At 45.5% G+C, this 15,501-nt stretch overlaps 8 non-coding genes across 8 annotated transcripts; 3 read left to right on the forward strand and 5 right to left on the reverse strand.

Moving 5' to 3' along the window:
• Positions 1-1,429: 1,429 nt before the first annotated feature.
• trnas-uga (transfer RNA serine (anticodon UGA)) lies at positions 1,430-1,511 on the reverse strand. Its single transcript has one exon. It is a non-coding gene; the product is annotated as a tRNA-Ser (tRNA).
• A 4,834-nt stretch (positions 1,512-6,345) lies between these two features.
• LOC148635207 (U4 spliceosomal RNA) lies at positions 6,346-6,487 on the reverse strand. Its single transcript, XR_015933439.1, has one exon. It is a non-coding gene; the product is annotated as a U4 spliceosomal RNA (small nuclear RNA).
• A 1,170-nt stretch (positions 6,488-7,657) lies between these two features.
• On the reverse strand, positions 7,658-7,799 carry LOC148635208 (U4 spliceosomal RNA). The gene has a single exon (XR_015933409.1). It is a non-coding gene; the product is annotated as a U4 spliceosomal RNA (small nuclear RNA).
• Positions 7,800-8,026: 227 nt separating this feature from the next.
• LOC148635209 (U5 spliceosomal RNA) lies at positions 8,027-8,143 on the reverse strand. The gene has a single exon (XR_015933320.1). It is a non-coding gene; the product is annotated as a U5 spliceosomal RNA (small nuclear RNA).
• Positions 8,144-9,089: 946 nt separating this feature from the next.
• On the forward strand, positions 9,090-9,163 carry trnan-guu (transfer RNA asparagine (anticodon GUU)). Its single transcript has one exon. It is a non-coding gene; the product is annotated as a tRNA-Asn (tRNA).
• Positions 9,164-10,703: 1,540 nt separating this feature from the next.
• On the forward strand, positions 10,704-10,785 carry trnas-uga (transfer RNA serine (anticodon UGA)). Its single transcript has one exon. It is a non-coding gene; the product is annotated as a tRNA-Ser (tRNA).
• Positions 10,786-12,341: 1,556 nt separating this feature from the next.
• trnaq-uug (transfer RNA glutamine (anticodon UUG)) lies at positions 12,342-12,414 on the reverse strand. Its single transcript has one exon. It is a non-coding gene; the product is annotated as a tRNA-Gln (tRNA).
• Positions 12,415-13,607: 1,193 nt separating this feature from the next.
• Positions 13,608-13,681, forward strand: trnan-guu (transfer RNA asparagine (anticodon GUU)). Its single transcript has one exon. It is a non-coding gene; the product is annotated as a tRNA-Asn (tRNA).
• Positions 13,682-15,501: the final 1,820 nt, after the last annotated feature.

The following is a 15,501-nucleotide window of genomic DNA, read 5'->3' on the forward strand; positions in this document are numbered from 1 at the left end:
CATTGCCTTAACCACTCAGCCACGACTACAGCAAGCCCCACTGCCGCTGCGTTCTTGCTACAATCTTACCTGGATCGCGAGGCGCCGGCGGAAGCCTATTTCAAAGTCGTTCTCCGTTTCAAAAAAACATTTCCAAAATACAAGCCTTGCAGACAGACACGCCTCAGAGGACTTAAGGGTGGCTTCATGTCGGAATGATAAAGTCTCCCCGTCCGGACATGAAAATGCCACTTTGTTACACACAAAAAAAGAATCAACAACAGAGAAATGCCCACAAGCATTTGAAAAGCCGCACCACGTCGCACTTGAAATAGCTCTTACATTAGTGGTAGACACAGGAATCGCCTTTTTATTTACGCTCTTACCAACGCGATGGAAAGCAAAACAAAGCAAAGCAGAGCAAAACAAAACGAACAAACGAAAACCCTCACGTCCTGCACTTGCATATAACCCCGTTACGTGCCCAAGCGGTATTGTACGTTATCCTAGCACTGCACCCCGGGTCGTACGGTATATGGGAACGAGCACACGCCACGAATCGTCTCGAATCACTCCCTACAGCTGTAAGGCGCCTTGAAGCGTGCACCCCCAACATTCTTCTTTGCGCATCTGTGAAAGGTAAACTCTTGAGCAAACTCTGAACCAGCTCTAAGGAAACTAATCCGATTAGACGTTACTTTGACTCATCTTCTTACGCTCAGTGCCGGATTGCTCAAACTCCAGCTAGGGTTAGGGTTAGCATTCCCACGCTACTTAGACACTTTGTTTACGCTCAGTGCTGGATTTTGGGAACTTCAGGACGAGTGGGAATTTTCTCCTATCTGTCCATTCTGTTTTGTTTTGGAGACTCTTGGCTGCCTATGTTGTTCAGTGCACCGTGAAGGAAACATTTTCCAAAACTGTGTCAGCTCAAAAGTTGTAAGAAAACCTCTCCAGGTGCTTTAACTCTCTTCATTTTTGTCATTTAATGTGACACTCGATGTATAACTGGAGCCTCACATATGCAAATGGTGAGGCTCCAGTTCGACACCCAGTTCCACACCACTTTACAGTATATGACAAAAGCATGGCAGACTGTGCCGGACCAGCTGGTAACTTCCGCTTATTTTGACCATATTAAACATTGGAAATCTTCCCACTTGCATTTGTGACACTTGATTTTGGCTCCACCTAAGACACTCTTAAATCTTCAAACACTTTTCTCTTCTCCCGCAACACACTTGTCTGTCGGCACTATGTGGCAGCGTTGCATGACAACCCATCTCACCACGGAAAGAAACCTAACAGCTTTGGTAAGAGAGTATAATTACCTGAAGAACTGCTTTCCATGGAAGCAGGACCAAGCGATGTAGCATTTTTATAGTACCAGGAAAGGAGAAGCGGCACTTCGCCTTTGCCGCACAGGCACAAGGTGACGTGCGGCAGACGCCGTAGTCGGCAGGATTCGAACCTGAGCGGGGAGTCCCCAATGGATTTCAAATCCATCGCCTTAACTACTCGGCCACGACTACAGCGAGCTCGCCGCCGCCGCATTCCTCCTATAATCTAACACGGAGTGCGAGGTGGCTGCGGAAACCTTTTTAAAGTCGCTCTCTGTTAAAAAAAAAACCTTTCACAAGATACATGCCGGCAGACAGACACGCCTCAGAGGGTTTAAGGCTGGCTTCACGTTCAAATGATAAAGTCTCCCCGTCCGGATGTCAAAATGCAACTTTGGCAGACAGAAAAAACATCAACAAACCACAAATGTGGACAAGGATTTTACAAGCTGCACCACACTGCACTTTCAAAAGCATTTACATTCGTGTTAGACGCAGGAATTGTCTTTGTTTTGCGCGCTTACGAACGCCATAGAAAACGAAACAAAACAAAAGCCCTCAGCTCCTGTACTTGATTATAACGCCGTTACGTGTCGAAGCAGGAATTTACGTCATCTTACCACTGCAACATGGGGAATAGAGGGAAATGAACACACGCTACGAATCGTCTCAATCACTCCCTAGAGTCGTAAGGCACATTGAAGGGTGCACCCCCATCATTAATCGTTGGGCCTCTGTAAAAGGAAAGCTGTTGAGCAGTCTTTGAAACAGCTCGGATGAAACACTTGATTGCTTCCATGTGCATCTGGAGCCCACTTCTTATTTTCACTTCACGCCGCCCAAAGCATTTCTAAAACAGGAGATTCGCGTTTGGGAATGCGCCCTGCCCTACAAATAAAACAGGTCTACGGGTCTGAAACCTGCTCCACGGAAAACAGTTCTGTTGCGCTTTTGATCAAAGGGAGATTCTCTGTTCTTACTTTTTGATTACATAACACCCAAAGGGGCTTCTTTGGAGCTGGATTCCAACCAGCATCCTAAAGTTTCTTGGCGGTATCCTTTACAGTCCTCTGTTCGGTCGACAAGGAACAGAAGGGGGCAGCTTTCCTCACACATACAGTGCAATGTACTGTAGTGTTCCCCTTCATTGAATTCGCAGTTCTGCATCAGACCTCTAACTCGTTTCCTTAGCTTGGATTTAAGCCACGAAGCAGGCTTCTACTGTATAAACGTCTAGAGGAATCACAAACTATTTGAGAGGCCATCATCCCAGGGGGAACTGACAAAGTCTATCCCTAAACACCTAGCGCAGTCTCTCGAGAGACTGTCAAAAATCGCTTTCTCCGTTTGTGCTGCAAGTAAGTGAAAACGCGGTCTCAACCCAGAGCCACTTGGCAGCAGTGGCACGTAAATACTGTTACTGCCACTGCTCGATACCGACGTTAGCCTACTATACCATGTTCAGCCACCGCTAGAAAATGTAAGGCTCTAGTACTGGAGCAAACAAAAGGAGGGCCAACGTCGAACGGGCACACATGTCAGACATGGAAACCGACAAGAGTGGGATTTGAACTCATACATGCAGAGCACAATGGATTAACAAGCCATCGCCTTAACCACTCAGCCACCTCGTGAACAGAACTGGGCTGTCCAGAAATGGGTTGGCGCGCTCCAGATGATCTTTTTCTTTTTTTTCCCTCGTACTCGAGGGTCCTTTTCCTGTTCCACATGCGATTTCAACATTTTCCTTGGGAGATGTCAAGCCAGCAAGCCACTGCTGTGGTTCAGTGGCCAGTGTGGAGTTCAGTGGCCCTGTTGTACACAGAAAGCACATTGAGCTCCTTGGACATGAAAAGTTCCAGATAAAAGCCATTTGTCATCCTTTCTCTTGGTGTCGATGTTGCTATTGTATGTAAAGGTGGCAACTTGCTCAGCGAGCAGGCGGAGCACACACCGAATGCAGATGTGTCTGAGTGGCGTGTCCAAGTGGCTGCAAAAGGACAATACTCCCGGGGTGCCGTGGCTTAGTTGGTTAAAGCGCTTGTCTCTTAAACAGGAGATCCTGGGTCTGAATCCCAGTGGTGCATTCTTTGTTCTGTCTTCTCGAACAGAACTGGTCCTTACAGACAACCGCCTACGGCTAGACTTAATTAAATGCAAGTATTCATTTCCTGTCTTGAATGACTTGTTTTTCTTAAAATGGATGCAACTTGCAAAACATGAAATACAAACCTCGCTAATCAGCGCTCGCGGCTGGCAAAAAAAAAGAAGTCAGCAATGTTTTTTTCTTTAACCTTAAGCCTGCTAATGGAGAAGAAACTAGTCGCCACATCACATACATCCGTTTCAACGATAAGAAGGTAACAACTATCCTCACTCCAGAGTAAATCTCACGTTGAGGGCATATTTTTTTCCACTTTACCATGAGTCGGGCTCAGCTGCAGAGAGGCGAGAGCAGAGCAATGAGGTCAGGGGGACAGGGGAGTCACACGCTGGCAGTTTGAACACGCGGAAGATCACTGAGGGATCCACAGTATGTGGACCCTCCGTGCGCCATCATTCCACACTCCAGACTCTGAATCCTGCCATCCGAGTTAAGATCTCGGCGGAACCTGAGGCGCAGTTCTTTCTTAAAACGTAATCTGGTGAGCATTTCTAGAATCGTACTTGTGTAGATGCAGCCTTTAATGTGTTGCTAGGTTAAAATTTATGACTTCTTGAACTTCAGTAGGCAACTGCCCTCTTGATTTCGGATTTAATTTCTTTATTACAGGGGCGCTTTCATGATGACAGAGTCATGTTCAGGTACTTTGCTTGATGGAGGAAGCTCATTTCGGACTCTGTGATCTGATCACCTGGAAAGGTCTGCTGTACTACTACAAGAGAGAAGTAGAGTCTGGAGGAAGGGACAATTTTATGATGCTTTGGAAGGTAATGTTTTTTTTTTCTTTGAAATCGAAATGAATCAGAATATCAGTGCAAAAGACAAACTCTTGGTTTGGTTTAAAGAGATATGGTTTTAAAACAGACAAAATGTAGAAAACAGGTGTTTCTCACTTTTGGAAAAGAATGGACCGGGGATAATATTTTACTAGTTGCAGTGCTAAGCTCACTGGGTTACAGTCCTGCAGTGTCACACCAGGGCCAGTGGTGCAATGGATAATGTGTCTGACGATGGATTAGGAGTTTGGAGGTTCGACTCCTGCCTGGCGCTGGTTGTTTTTAAACGCATCAGGCTACTCCCTTAGTAGCCTGTGCTACTTACTGCATTGTAATCGTACCCAGTAAGAGATTTCCTTCATGTAAATGAACTGCACCTGACAGCTTTAGAAAAACACCTGGGCTCAGTACGGTGCTGAGAGCTCAAGTTGTGTATAATGTAATAATTTAGGTAGAATAGATTCTAATAATATAATGATCCAGTGTGCTGCACTACTTCACTGTTTCACTGCTCTATGCCTTCTGGAAATAAATCCTCAGACTACTTACTGCCCTGGGCATGTACCAATAAATTACAGGAGCACATCTATATATCACTGCGTTGAAGCAGGAGACACAATCACTGCAAACACATCCTAAATACAGTGTTCCAGCACCTTTGACCTCATCCAGAACGTATCATTTCTTGAAAGGAATTGCTGTCCGAATGCACATCTGAATCCCAAACAGAATCTCTAGTAAAATCCGATCATTTGTGAAACAGGTAAATGTCTCAGGGGCCCATTCCTCATTCTCAAGACACATGTATGCAGTACGTACACCATGCATTGAGCAATAGGGATTAAAGACACCACAGGTAAGGTTAGAAGACATTCTGACTATATTCTAAAATATTGGACTCATATTCTTATGATGGCAGACATGAGTCTGTGTTTAAAACCGGGGTTAATGGACATTATATGACTGTCAATTCTGTTTTGTTTTGGAGACTCTTGGCTGCCTATGTGGTACAGTGCAGCGTGAAGAAAACATTTTCCAAAACTGTGTCAGCTCAAAAGTTGTAAGAAAACCTTTCCAGCTGCTTTAACTCTCTTCATTTTTGTCATTTAATTGTCTGTCGGCACTATGTGGCAGCGTTGCATGACAACCCATCTCACCACGGAAAGGAACCTAACAGCTTTTGTAAGAGAGGAGAAAACGACCTGGCCTGTATGGAGATCGAACCCACGACCTTGGCGGTATTAGCACCACGCTCTAACCAACTGAGCTAACCAGCCTCACGACAGCAATCCTCTCTGTGCTGCAAAAAATCGAACTCAGGGAATTTCTTTTGCCCTCCTTTGAATAGAAAGCCGTGTAATTCAGTGTACGGGCTTTCTCGTGCAGTTTCATGGTTCTTGTAACCCAAATCCTACACTGGCGTGAAGTGACCCCCCATTTCACAGCATTTTTCAGCTGATTTAAAATGTACCTAAAGGAGAAGCATTATTGAAGACCATCAATTACCAAGAGCTTTTGTCAAAGGTTTTGGTGGTCATTTTTAATGACCACAGAGCGCTGTGACCTCGGTTTTACATCTCATCCAAGAGACAGCGCCCTTTTACAACACAGCGTCTCCGTCACTATGCTGGGGCATTGGGACCCGCACAGACCTCAGGTTGAGCGCCCCCCCACCGGCACCATTAACACCGCTTCCAGCTGGAAACTTTGTTTTTCCCTGTAGCTCACCCTCATCCGGGTACTGACCTGGCTAACAAATGCTTTGCTTCAGTGGGTTTTCAGTTGCGAGTTGCAAGGGGATGCAAGTGATGGAGCCGCTCGCTGCAAAAGCCACTGCTTTGGCTGGGAATCGAACCAGAGCCTCCCACATGGGAAGTGAGAATTCTACCACTGAACCACCAATGCTCAGTACCCAGGCCTTCAAAAAAGACGCTTTTTTGGTGCTCTGTTAAAAAAGCGTCGACATTACCTCTTTCAAAAGGCTTCACTTTCCTAGTCACATTCCAAGGCTCATTGAACCCGGGCTGTTTCCTCCAGCGGTATAGTATTGCAGTTAGACAGCACGATGCCTGCAAGACTATGTCACGCTCTGACGAGACTGTCAAAAATTGCTTTCGCCGATTGTATTGCAAACCGGCGGAAGCGGGGTATTGGGAAAAGTTTTCAACTAGCAATAATCGCGCCTCGGCTAAACCTCACAGGCTACGATACTGCCAATGCGCAAATCTGACGGTTGCCAGGCAACCGCGGGGATCCTATGGAAATCGTTATCAATCGTCTCATGGCATGTCGTTGCTGTAACGCTTCATATTTGTCGTCTTCTTCTTCTAGCTTGAGGTTTTGAAGAATTTCATGACAGACAAGGGCTCCGTCGGGAACAAAGGGCGTTGTGAGAAAACCGTTGCTTATTTTCAGCAGCAGAAATACAACCCTTTAAATACAAGATGACAGAACAATGACGAAGGGCATGCCGGGAGGAACTCATGCACTACAGAGGAAAGGGGGCGGGCACGTACAGTTCACATTCAAGCCACAAGTACTCTTCTCGGATGTTGCACAAACAAATCCTAACGTCCTGAAAGCATTGCAGCATGTTTGTGTCCCACTTCCCGTGGCTGCAGGACGACTGACACGAACGGACAAACACAATCTGTGGCGTTTAGTGTGACATAGTCTTGCAGGCATCGTGCTGTCTCACTGCAATACTATACCGCTGGAGGAAACAGCCCGGGTTCGATGAGCCTTGGAATGTGACTAGGAAAGTGAAGCCTTTTGAAAGAGGTAAAGCACTGCACAACGGAACTGAGGGAGAATCTTACAATGATTTCGAATGAATTCTGTATGCGTTAAAAGACAGCTATACACAGAAAACATGCAGGACACTGCTCATGATGTTTCCCGAGCCGAAACACAGTGCGTTTTTCCAAGCCATCTGACAAAGCCCGCCCACTGAAAACTGCAGCAGATCGTGTAAAGACGTTCAACTTTGTAACTACTGCACGCACAGGAAGCAGAATAAATTCCTCTTTTCAAACTGTCAAAGGTTTGCTTTGCGAACGCTGCAGGGCATCGCACAATCTCTTTTGAACGGGGACAAACGATTTCTTATGGGGCGCAGTAAGTACAGACGTTTAAAAAGCTCCACTCATGCCGACGATGCAGCATGAAGAAGCGCAACCTAACGTTTGACAGACAAAAGCCGGGCGCCGCTACGAGCAATATGAAATCAAACTGACAGCACACGGCGTTTCGCGCTGACTCAAAAGTGATCTCGACAGACGCTGTTCTCTGCATAACGCTGAAAGAGCTAAAGAGCGTTTCTGTTGAGACGTAACAAGCTTGTTTCTTTCTACCATGATGTTACCATGACAAAATCTGTCTTTAAACACCTTGCTCAGTCTCTGACGAGACTGTCAAAAATTGCTTTCGCCGATTGTATTGCAAACCGGCGGAAGCGGGGTATTGGGAAAAGTTTTCAACTAGCAATAATCGCGCCTCGGCTAAACCTCACAGGCTACGATACTGCCACTGCGCAAAGCTGACGGTTGCCAGGCAACCGCGGGGATCCTATGGAAATCGTTATCAATCGTCTCATGGCATGTCGTTGCTGTAACGCTTCATATTTCACAGCATATTCCCGCCCCCCAAAGAAAAGAGCGCCAATCAGAGAGGCGGAGACCGAGGACTCGCAGAGCAGACGGCCACAGTCGCCGTAATAAGAGCGATTGTGAGCGGTTTTAGTTTCTCTCTTTGACCAGCCCAGCTGCGCCCCACCCGAAGGCAGGGAAGCACAAAAATTGTATGGAACTCATTCATGTTCCTCTCCATGGAAATCTTTAGTAAAAGGCAAAAGATTTGTACGAGATGAAGAGAAACCAGAGTGCGTGGCTGGACAGCTGCAGGAGCCCAGGCCGCCTTCAAGGCCTCTGCCCTGCCGGTCGTGGTTGGCAATGCACCTGGCCTTACAAACGAGCCAGTGGGGCCCGTTCAGCTCTGGGCTCATCGCCTGCGGCTCTCGGCTTACCTGGCAGGGGAGATACCTTGATCAGCCTGTAGTTGGAGTAGTTGGATTGTTTTCTTGTTTTGTGGAAGCAGTGTTTGTTTTGCAGTTTGAGATGGCAACCTTTGGATCCCGCAAGAATGCTGTACGTTTTGAGCTTTTGGATGACCTCTTCATGGATCGTATGCAGTTCAGCAGAAAAGTGTTACAGAAGGAACGTGGCTTTGAACCTCGGCACTTGGATTTCATCTTCGCTCTCCCAGGTCAGAAAGCATTTGAGGTTGTTTTTGCTACCTATTCTCTGTTTGAACAATGTGTGGATGTGTTTGAGGCAAAAAGAGGGAAAGTTCCTGCCCTTGAGAAGATCAACTTGCAGCCTCTGACACAGAGAGAGAGGAAAACGGTGCATGTTGTTATGTTCTCGGAACTGGCAAAGACGGAGGACATTCACACCTGGCTTAAGCAGTACTGCACCGTCCACCATGGAACTGAGGTTAGAGATGTTGACGGTATAAAAACAGGAGCAAGGAAATTCGAGGTTCGCTTGCTACCGGACAATGTAAATGGAGGCTTAAGGCACCTGCCCTCTACAATCCGGCTGGGCGCCTGCAATGGCTATGTTTTTTATGTGGGACAACCAAAGGTGTGTCGGCGCTGTGGTGTTGTGGGACACCTGGCATCGTCCATACATTTCAAAATCCATACAGCTTGTGAAAGATGAAATCCATTTCTTGGTTGTCAGTGGAAAAAGATTGCCGGCTGCAAGAAGCGCAAGTGATTGTTTTCTTTGACCATAAACCTGCAAATGTAGGGAGCACAAGCGGCCGTCAGTCTCTGTGGCGCAATCGGTTAGCGCGTTCGGCTGTTAACCGAAAGGTTGGTGGTTCAAGCCCACCCAGGGACGCATGTCTCAGTTTTTCCAATGTAAACATCATCACCGCTAAAGAAGATGGCGCAGAAGGCTCCACAGTCGAAACGTTGTGCTTCTTTTCTTCTCTTTTCAGCATGGAGTAAACCTTTGCTTGATCCTTTGCAGCCTACGCATGCTGACACAGCTACCTTTCTCTTAACGCGCCTCAATCATTATTCACCAAAACCATCAGCAGAATGTGTCGCCTTTGTGGTGATGTCACTCCTCTGCTTCACAAATGTCCTTAGTGACGGACCATTTCTTTCTGCCATTTTTCCGGAGCGGTTATTGATTGCTCCATCATTTCCCTCATACTTTCCATCCCTAGATTGAAAAAAAAAAAAACAGAAACAGGCTGACAGGACGACAATCAAATTGCAAAAACTCATCAAAGCACTCGATAGAGTATTTGAATCCACAAGTAGCTACGAGCAACTTTGTCCTGGCTTGCATGAAAGTCGGAAAATGTCAAAAAGAAAAAGATGGTGGCTTTTTCATATCTGTTCTTTTATTTTTAGTTCGTTGGCTCTTCTGTCCATTGTCCTCCTGCCTGGCTCTTGACCTGTGACTGTCTGAACGCACACATTAGACTTTCAGGCGGGGGATTTGTCCTGAGCCTCTGTGAAAGACCCACCCACCCCCATAAATAACTGCTCTAGAAACACATGAATGCAAAACTAAACCACAGCTTAAAGAGGAGCTCCAACTCAGTGCCATACTAATGTAAACGAAGTAATACTAAGACATGTTCTTATGGATTTGTCTTACCTTGAGATATGTAATTGGATTTCAGGATTAACTTCCTCATTCAATGTACTGGTGATTCTTTGCCTGGTCAGTACCTGGGTGGGAGACCTCCAGCGAACAATTAAGCTTGCTGCTGGAAGTGGTGTTAAGATACTCTTAGGATCTTCCAGAGGTGTCTGTCCAATAGCACTAGTTGCCTTAGAGCTGGCTCAAACATTGCTCAAGAGTCTACCTTTCACAGATGCGCAAAGATGAATGATGGGGGTGCACGCTTCAAGGAGCCTTCCAACTGTAGGGACCGATTAGAGACGATCCGTAGCATGTGTTCGTTTCCATATACGCCCCGTGTCTCAACGGTAGGACAGAGTCAAATACTGCCTCGACACGTAACAGCGTTATATTAAACCGCAGGACTTGAGGGCTGTTTTGTTTGAATGTTCAAGGCATTGGTAAGAGCGTAGGTCAAGGGCCATTGGTGCATCTCCTGTAACTGGAGTAAAAATGCTATTCAAAGTGCAGTGACTAAAATCGTCGTCCACATGTCTCCGTTGTTGATTGCTTTCTGTCTAAGAACGTTCTGTTTTCATGTCCGAACGGGGAGACTTTATCATTCCAACTTGAAGCCACCCTTAAGTCCTCTGAGGTGTGTGTGTGTGTGTGCTTGCACGTATGGCGTAAAAGGTTTCTTAAACGGAGAGCGAACTTGAAAAAAGTTGCCTCCACTGCCGCCGCCGCCTCGCACTCCCTGTTCGATTGTAGCAAGAAGGCAGCGGCCGCAGCGCTTGCTGTAGTCGTGGCCGAGTGGTTAAGGTGACAGACTTGAAATCTGTTGGGGTCTCCCCGCGCAGGTTCAAATCCTGCCGACTACGGCGTCCTTTGCATTTGGTTGCGTGCGTGCGTGTAAAAGGACCAGCGCCGTTTCGTTTTCGCTGGGACCTTTAACACTCTAAATCGCCTGGACCCGCAGCCTGTGAAATCGATTCTTCAGCACCCACGATGGACGCTTTGCCGCTGGACACAGATAACGATGCTTTTCTGCAACGAGCTTTCCAGCTGAATTTTCTCAGCAGCTCCGTACTGAACCTGTTCTCCATTGCAACATAGCGGAGGCTCGTCACGTCTATAGCAAGGCTGTGTAGGACCGCATACGCCACAGTGACTTGTACACAGACCACATGAAAGGCAAGCAAAATACACTTTTAAAATTCCAAAGACTCACAAGGTCAGAGAAACAGCGATGACCTGAACAGATCTGTTACAGAAGTCTAGGTTGACCTTTTTAGAGCTGTAATTGCATTTTTGTTTAATAGAAGATCAAATCTACTCGCATGTACCAGCACCTTACAGTTTATTGATGTTAATTCTGTTTAAGTAATAAGATTGCTAACGATGTTGGACTTTAGCCGGTGTTTTTTAGAACAAATTGCTTACACTTCTGTAAGGAATACCCAGTACGTGCCTTTGTCAGTCATTGCTCACCATACCTGTAACTTTCTTATCTAACTCACTTCCTCAAATGGTGAAGGTCCACAAACATAAATGAAAAAAAAACCCTTGTTGTAGATGAGGTGCACAAAAAAGCAGCCCCTGATAGTGTATAACACATTTATACTATTGCAGAGACACATGTAACATATATATATATAATGTATATATATGAAACAGAAATAGAAACAGAAACAGGAATCGCTTACTCACCTGGAGAATCTCTGTAGGAATATCTAGCATTTATCAATGGAAATAAAAGCTGCTTTAATACAGTGCATGTTCAAACTCAAACCCTCAGCTGCTGTTCTTGTTTGTTTTGGGACAAATTGCAACTGAGCATCGCATGAGCCGTTACGTACCCTTATCTGTTAGGGAATTTCAAGGGAGGAGTTAGGTCAGAATGGGTAGGCTGCAAAACAACAAGTAAAGATTTATTCCAAGATGAAACGTTGTGGCGGTTTTCTTATCTTTTCAGCATGGACTAAACATTTACGTTTTCCTTATATGCTATATATGTATATATTAGCACCAATGTCGTTCTTAAAAACTAACATGAAATTGTCAGGGACATTCAGCTATATACAAAGACGAGACAGACAAAGTAATAATTCTGTATTAACGTGGCCTACATATTGACGCAATGATCGAACTATCTGACATGTTCTGATTCAGATCCCCTGCAGTTCATGCCAATTAGAACAATAGCAATGCTGAGTCCTCCCCACCCTACTGAGCACAAATTCAGCTGCTCTCCAGTTCTTTTCTGCATGTTTTTTCATTGCAATTGAGCTCGGAGCTGGAGATGATCTCCATACAGTTCTGTGTTCACCAGCCCGCACTTGCGTGCTAATTTACGGGTTGTGGCAAATGCTTTTCTATAGTTCATATACATGACGGCAACCTGTTACCGAGGAACCTGAGAGGTTTAAAAGCCTCGCGAGCCAGGCAGGACTCGAACTTACAATCTTCTGATCCAAAGTCAGAAGCGTTATCCATTACGCCACTGGCCCATAGAACACGTGCTTGCACTCCACCACAGAGAGCTCTACACTGCTACTAGTAGTACACTTCCCCATCTAAATTTTCACAGCAAGAAACTTGTGTTTCCTACTATTTTTATCAGGTTTAAAATATCATCTCCTTAAAACAGAAAAAGTGTTGATGTGTCGTGCTGAAATTCCGATTGATTTTGAATTCAAAGAAAAAAGGTTTTCTTCCAAAACACCATGAAATTGTCACATCTTGCAGACAATAGGTGTATTCCATGTTGAAAAGAGAAGAAAGAAAACCATGGAGCCTTTTACAGGTGTGAGGCTTCTTCAGGTGTGAGAAGACCTCACAGTCGAAACGCTGTGTTTCCGTTTTTCTCTTTTCAGCATGCAATAAACCTATTACTTGTTCCTTTGCAGCCGAGGCATGCTGACGTAGGTACCCAGCTGAACATCTTGCAGACTCTACAGTACTTCTCTCCTGTAGAATTAAAGCAGGGCTTGCTGGGTGAGCTTTTGCTCCGGTAAATTAGGTCACGTGTCATGTTAAATCACTTCTTCTAAACACAACATTTGCTGGTGCTAGCTTTCCCCATGAAAAGAGACATTTCCCTTACAGTACATGACATATCGTTTTTATTCTATCAATAAGTATAGAAATTAAACAAAAGAAAAAATGGTGTCGCCAAAGAATGCACAGCTCTGTCGCCTTGGGGAGGTGTCAAGGGCATTGAGCTCCTTGGACATGAAAAGTGCCCGATAAATGCCATTTCTCATCATTTCTCTTGGCGTCAGTTCTGCTATTAAATGGGACGGAGGCAACGGGCTCAGAGAGCAGGTTAAGTGCACACCGAACGCAGATGTGTCCAAGTGTCTGTAAAAGCGCGGTGCTCCGCTGGCGCTGTTCCCTAGTGGCTTAAAATGCCTGCCTAGTAAGCAGGCGATCCTGGGTCTGAATACCAGCGGTGCCTCTCTCCGTGTCTTGTTGTGCCGAATGTCTCATTTCAGACAAACATGTACAGCTTGGTTCAGTTTAATGCAAGAATTCATTTCCTTTCTGGAATAACTTGTTTTTGAAGAAATCCATACAGCTTGTGAAAGATGAAATCCATTTCTTGGTTGTCAGTGGAAAAAGATTGCCGGCTGCAAGAAGCGCAAGTGATTATTTTCTTTGACCATAAACCTGCAAATGTAGGGAGCACAAGCGGCCGTCAGTCTCTGTGGCGCAATCGGTTAGCGCGTTCGGCTGTTAACCGAAAGGTTGGTGGTTCAAGCCCACCCAGGGACGCATGTCTCAGTTTTTCCAATGTAAACATCATCACCGCTAAAGAAGATGGCGCAGAAGGCTCCACAGTCGAAACGTTGTGCTTCTTTTCTTCTCTTTTCAGCATGGAGTAAACCTTTGCTTGATCCTTTGCAGCCTACGCATGCTGACACAGCTACCTTTCTCTTAACGCGCCTCAATCATTATTCACCAAAACCATCAGCAGAATGTGTCGCCTTTGTGGTGATGTCAGTCCTCTGCTTCACAAATGTCCTTAGTGACGGACCATTTCTTTCTGCCATTTTTCCGGAGCGGTTATTGATTGCTCCATCATTTCCCTCATACTTTCCATCCCTAGATTGAAAAAAAAAAAACAGAAACAGGCTGACAGGACGACAATCAAATTGCAAAAACTCATCAAAGCACTCGATAGAGTATTTGAATCCACAAGTAGCTACAAGCAACTTTGTCCTGGCTTGCGTGAAAGTCGGAAAATGTCAAAAAGAAAAAGATGGTGGCTTTTTCATATCTGTTCTTTTATTTTTAGTTCGTTGGCTCTTCTGTCCATTGTCCTCCTGCCTGGCTCTTGACCTGTGACTCTCTGAACGCACACAGTAGACTTTCAGGCGGGGGATTTGTCCTGAGCCTCTGTGAAAGACCCACCCACCCCCATAAATAACTGCTCTAGAAACACATGAATGCAAAACTAAACCACAGCTTAAAGAGGAGCTTGTCATGACCGCCAGGCAGTTAAGACCAACTCTTAAGCAATCTAAACAGCACCAGCAGCGGGTGATTATTAACAAACGCCGCCGCACAAGTTAACCCACCTGCACACACTCCACCGTGCGGTACGCAGTGCTATTTTTACCATCTTTACCTGCTTCCCGCTGGTATTGAGTCTACTCCTTGAGAGCTCTACCTGGCGTTTCTGCCTTTTCGACTTTGGACCTCGCCTCTCACCTCGGACTGTTTGCCACCAGTGTTCTCCCTGGATTACGACTTACCTTACGCCTCTTGACCACGAAACAAAGCAAAGCAGAGCAAAACAAAATGAACAAACGAAAACCCTCACGTCCCGCACTTGCATATAACGCCGTTACGTGCCCAAGCGGTATTGTACGTCATCCTAGCACTGCACCCCGGGGCGTACGGTATATGGGAACGAGCACACGCCACGAATCGTCTCGAATCACTCCCTACAGCTATAAGGCACCTTGAAGCATGCACCCCCAACATTCTTCTTTGCGCATCTGTGAAAGGTAAACTCTTGAGCAAACTCTGAACCAGCTCTAAGGAAACTAATCCGATTAGACGTTACTTTGACTAATCTTTTAAGGGACCCTTGTTAATTGGAGAAATCAATGATTTCGAATGAATTCTGTATGCGATAAAAGACAGCTATACACAGAAAACATGCAGGACACTTCTCATGATGTTTCCCGAGCCGAAACACAGTGCGTTTTTCCAAGCCATCTGACAAAGCCCGCCCACTGAAAACTGCAGCAAATCGTGTAAAGACGTTCAACTTTGTAATTACTGCACGCACAGGAAGCAGAATAAATTCCTCTTTTCAAACTGTCAAAGGTTTGCTTTGCGAACACTGCAGGACATCGCACAATCTCTTTTGAACGGGGACAAACGATTTCTTATGGGGCACAGTAAGTACAGACGTTTAAAAAGCTCCACTCATGCCGACGATGCAGCATGAAGAAGCGCAACCTAACGTTTGCATTCCTAGCAAATTCCTTTTATTTTTTGATAAATAAAGACAGTCTTGTTTAACAAACAACACACACAACATTTTACATTGTGAATTCAATTCAAATCAATGTATTTCTATA

Source organism: Lepisosteus platostomus, unplaced genomic scaffold, assembly GCF_059453375.1.
Source record: "Lepisosteus platostomus isolate fLepPlt1 unplaced genomic scaffold, fLepPlt1.hap1 Scaffold_30_H1, whole genome shotgun sequence".
NCBI classification, from domain to species: domain Eukaryota; kingdom Metazoa; phylum Chordata; class Actinopteri; order Semionotiformes; family Lepisosteidae; genus Lepisosteus; species Lepisosteus platostomus.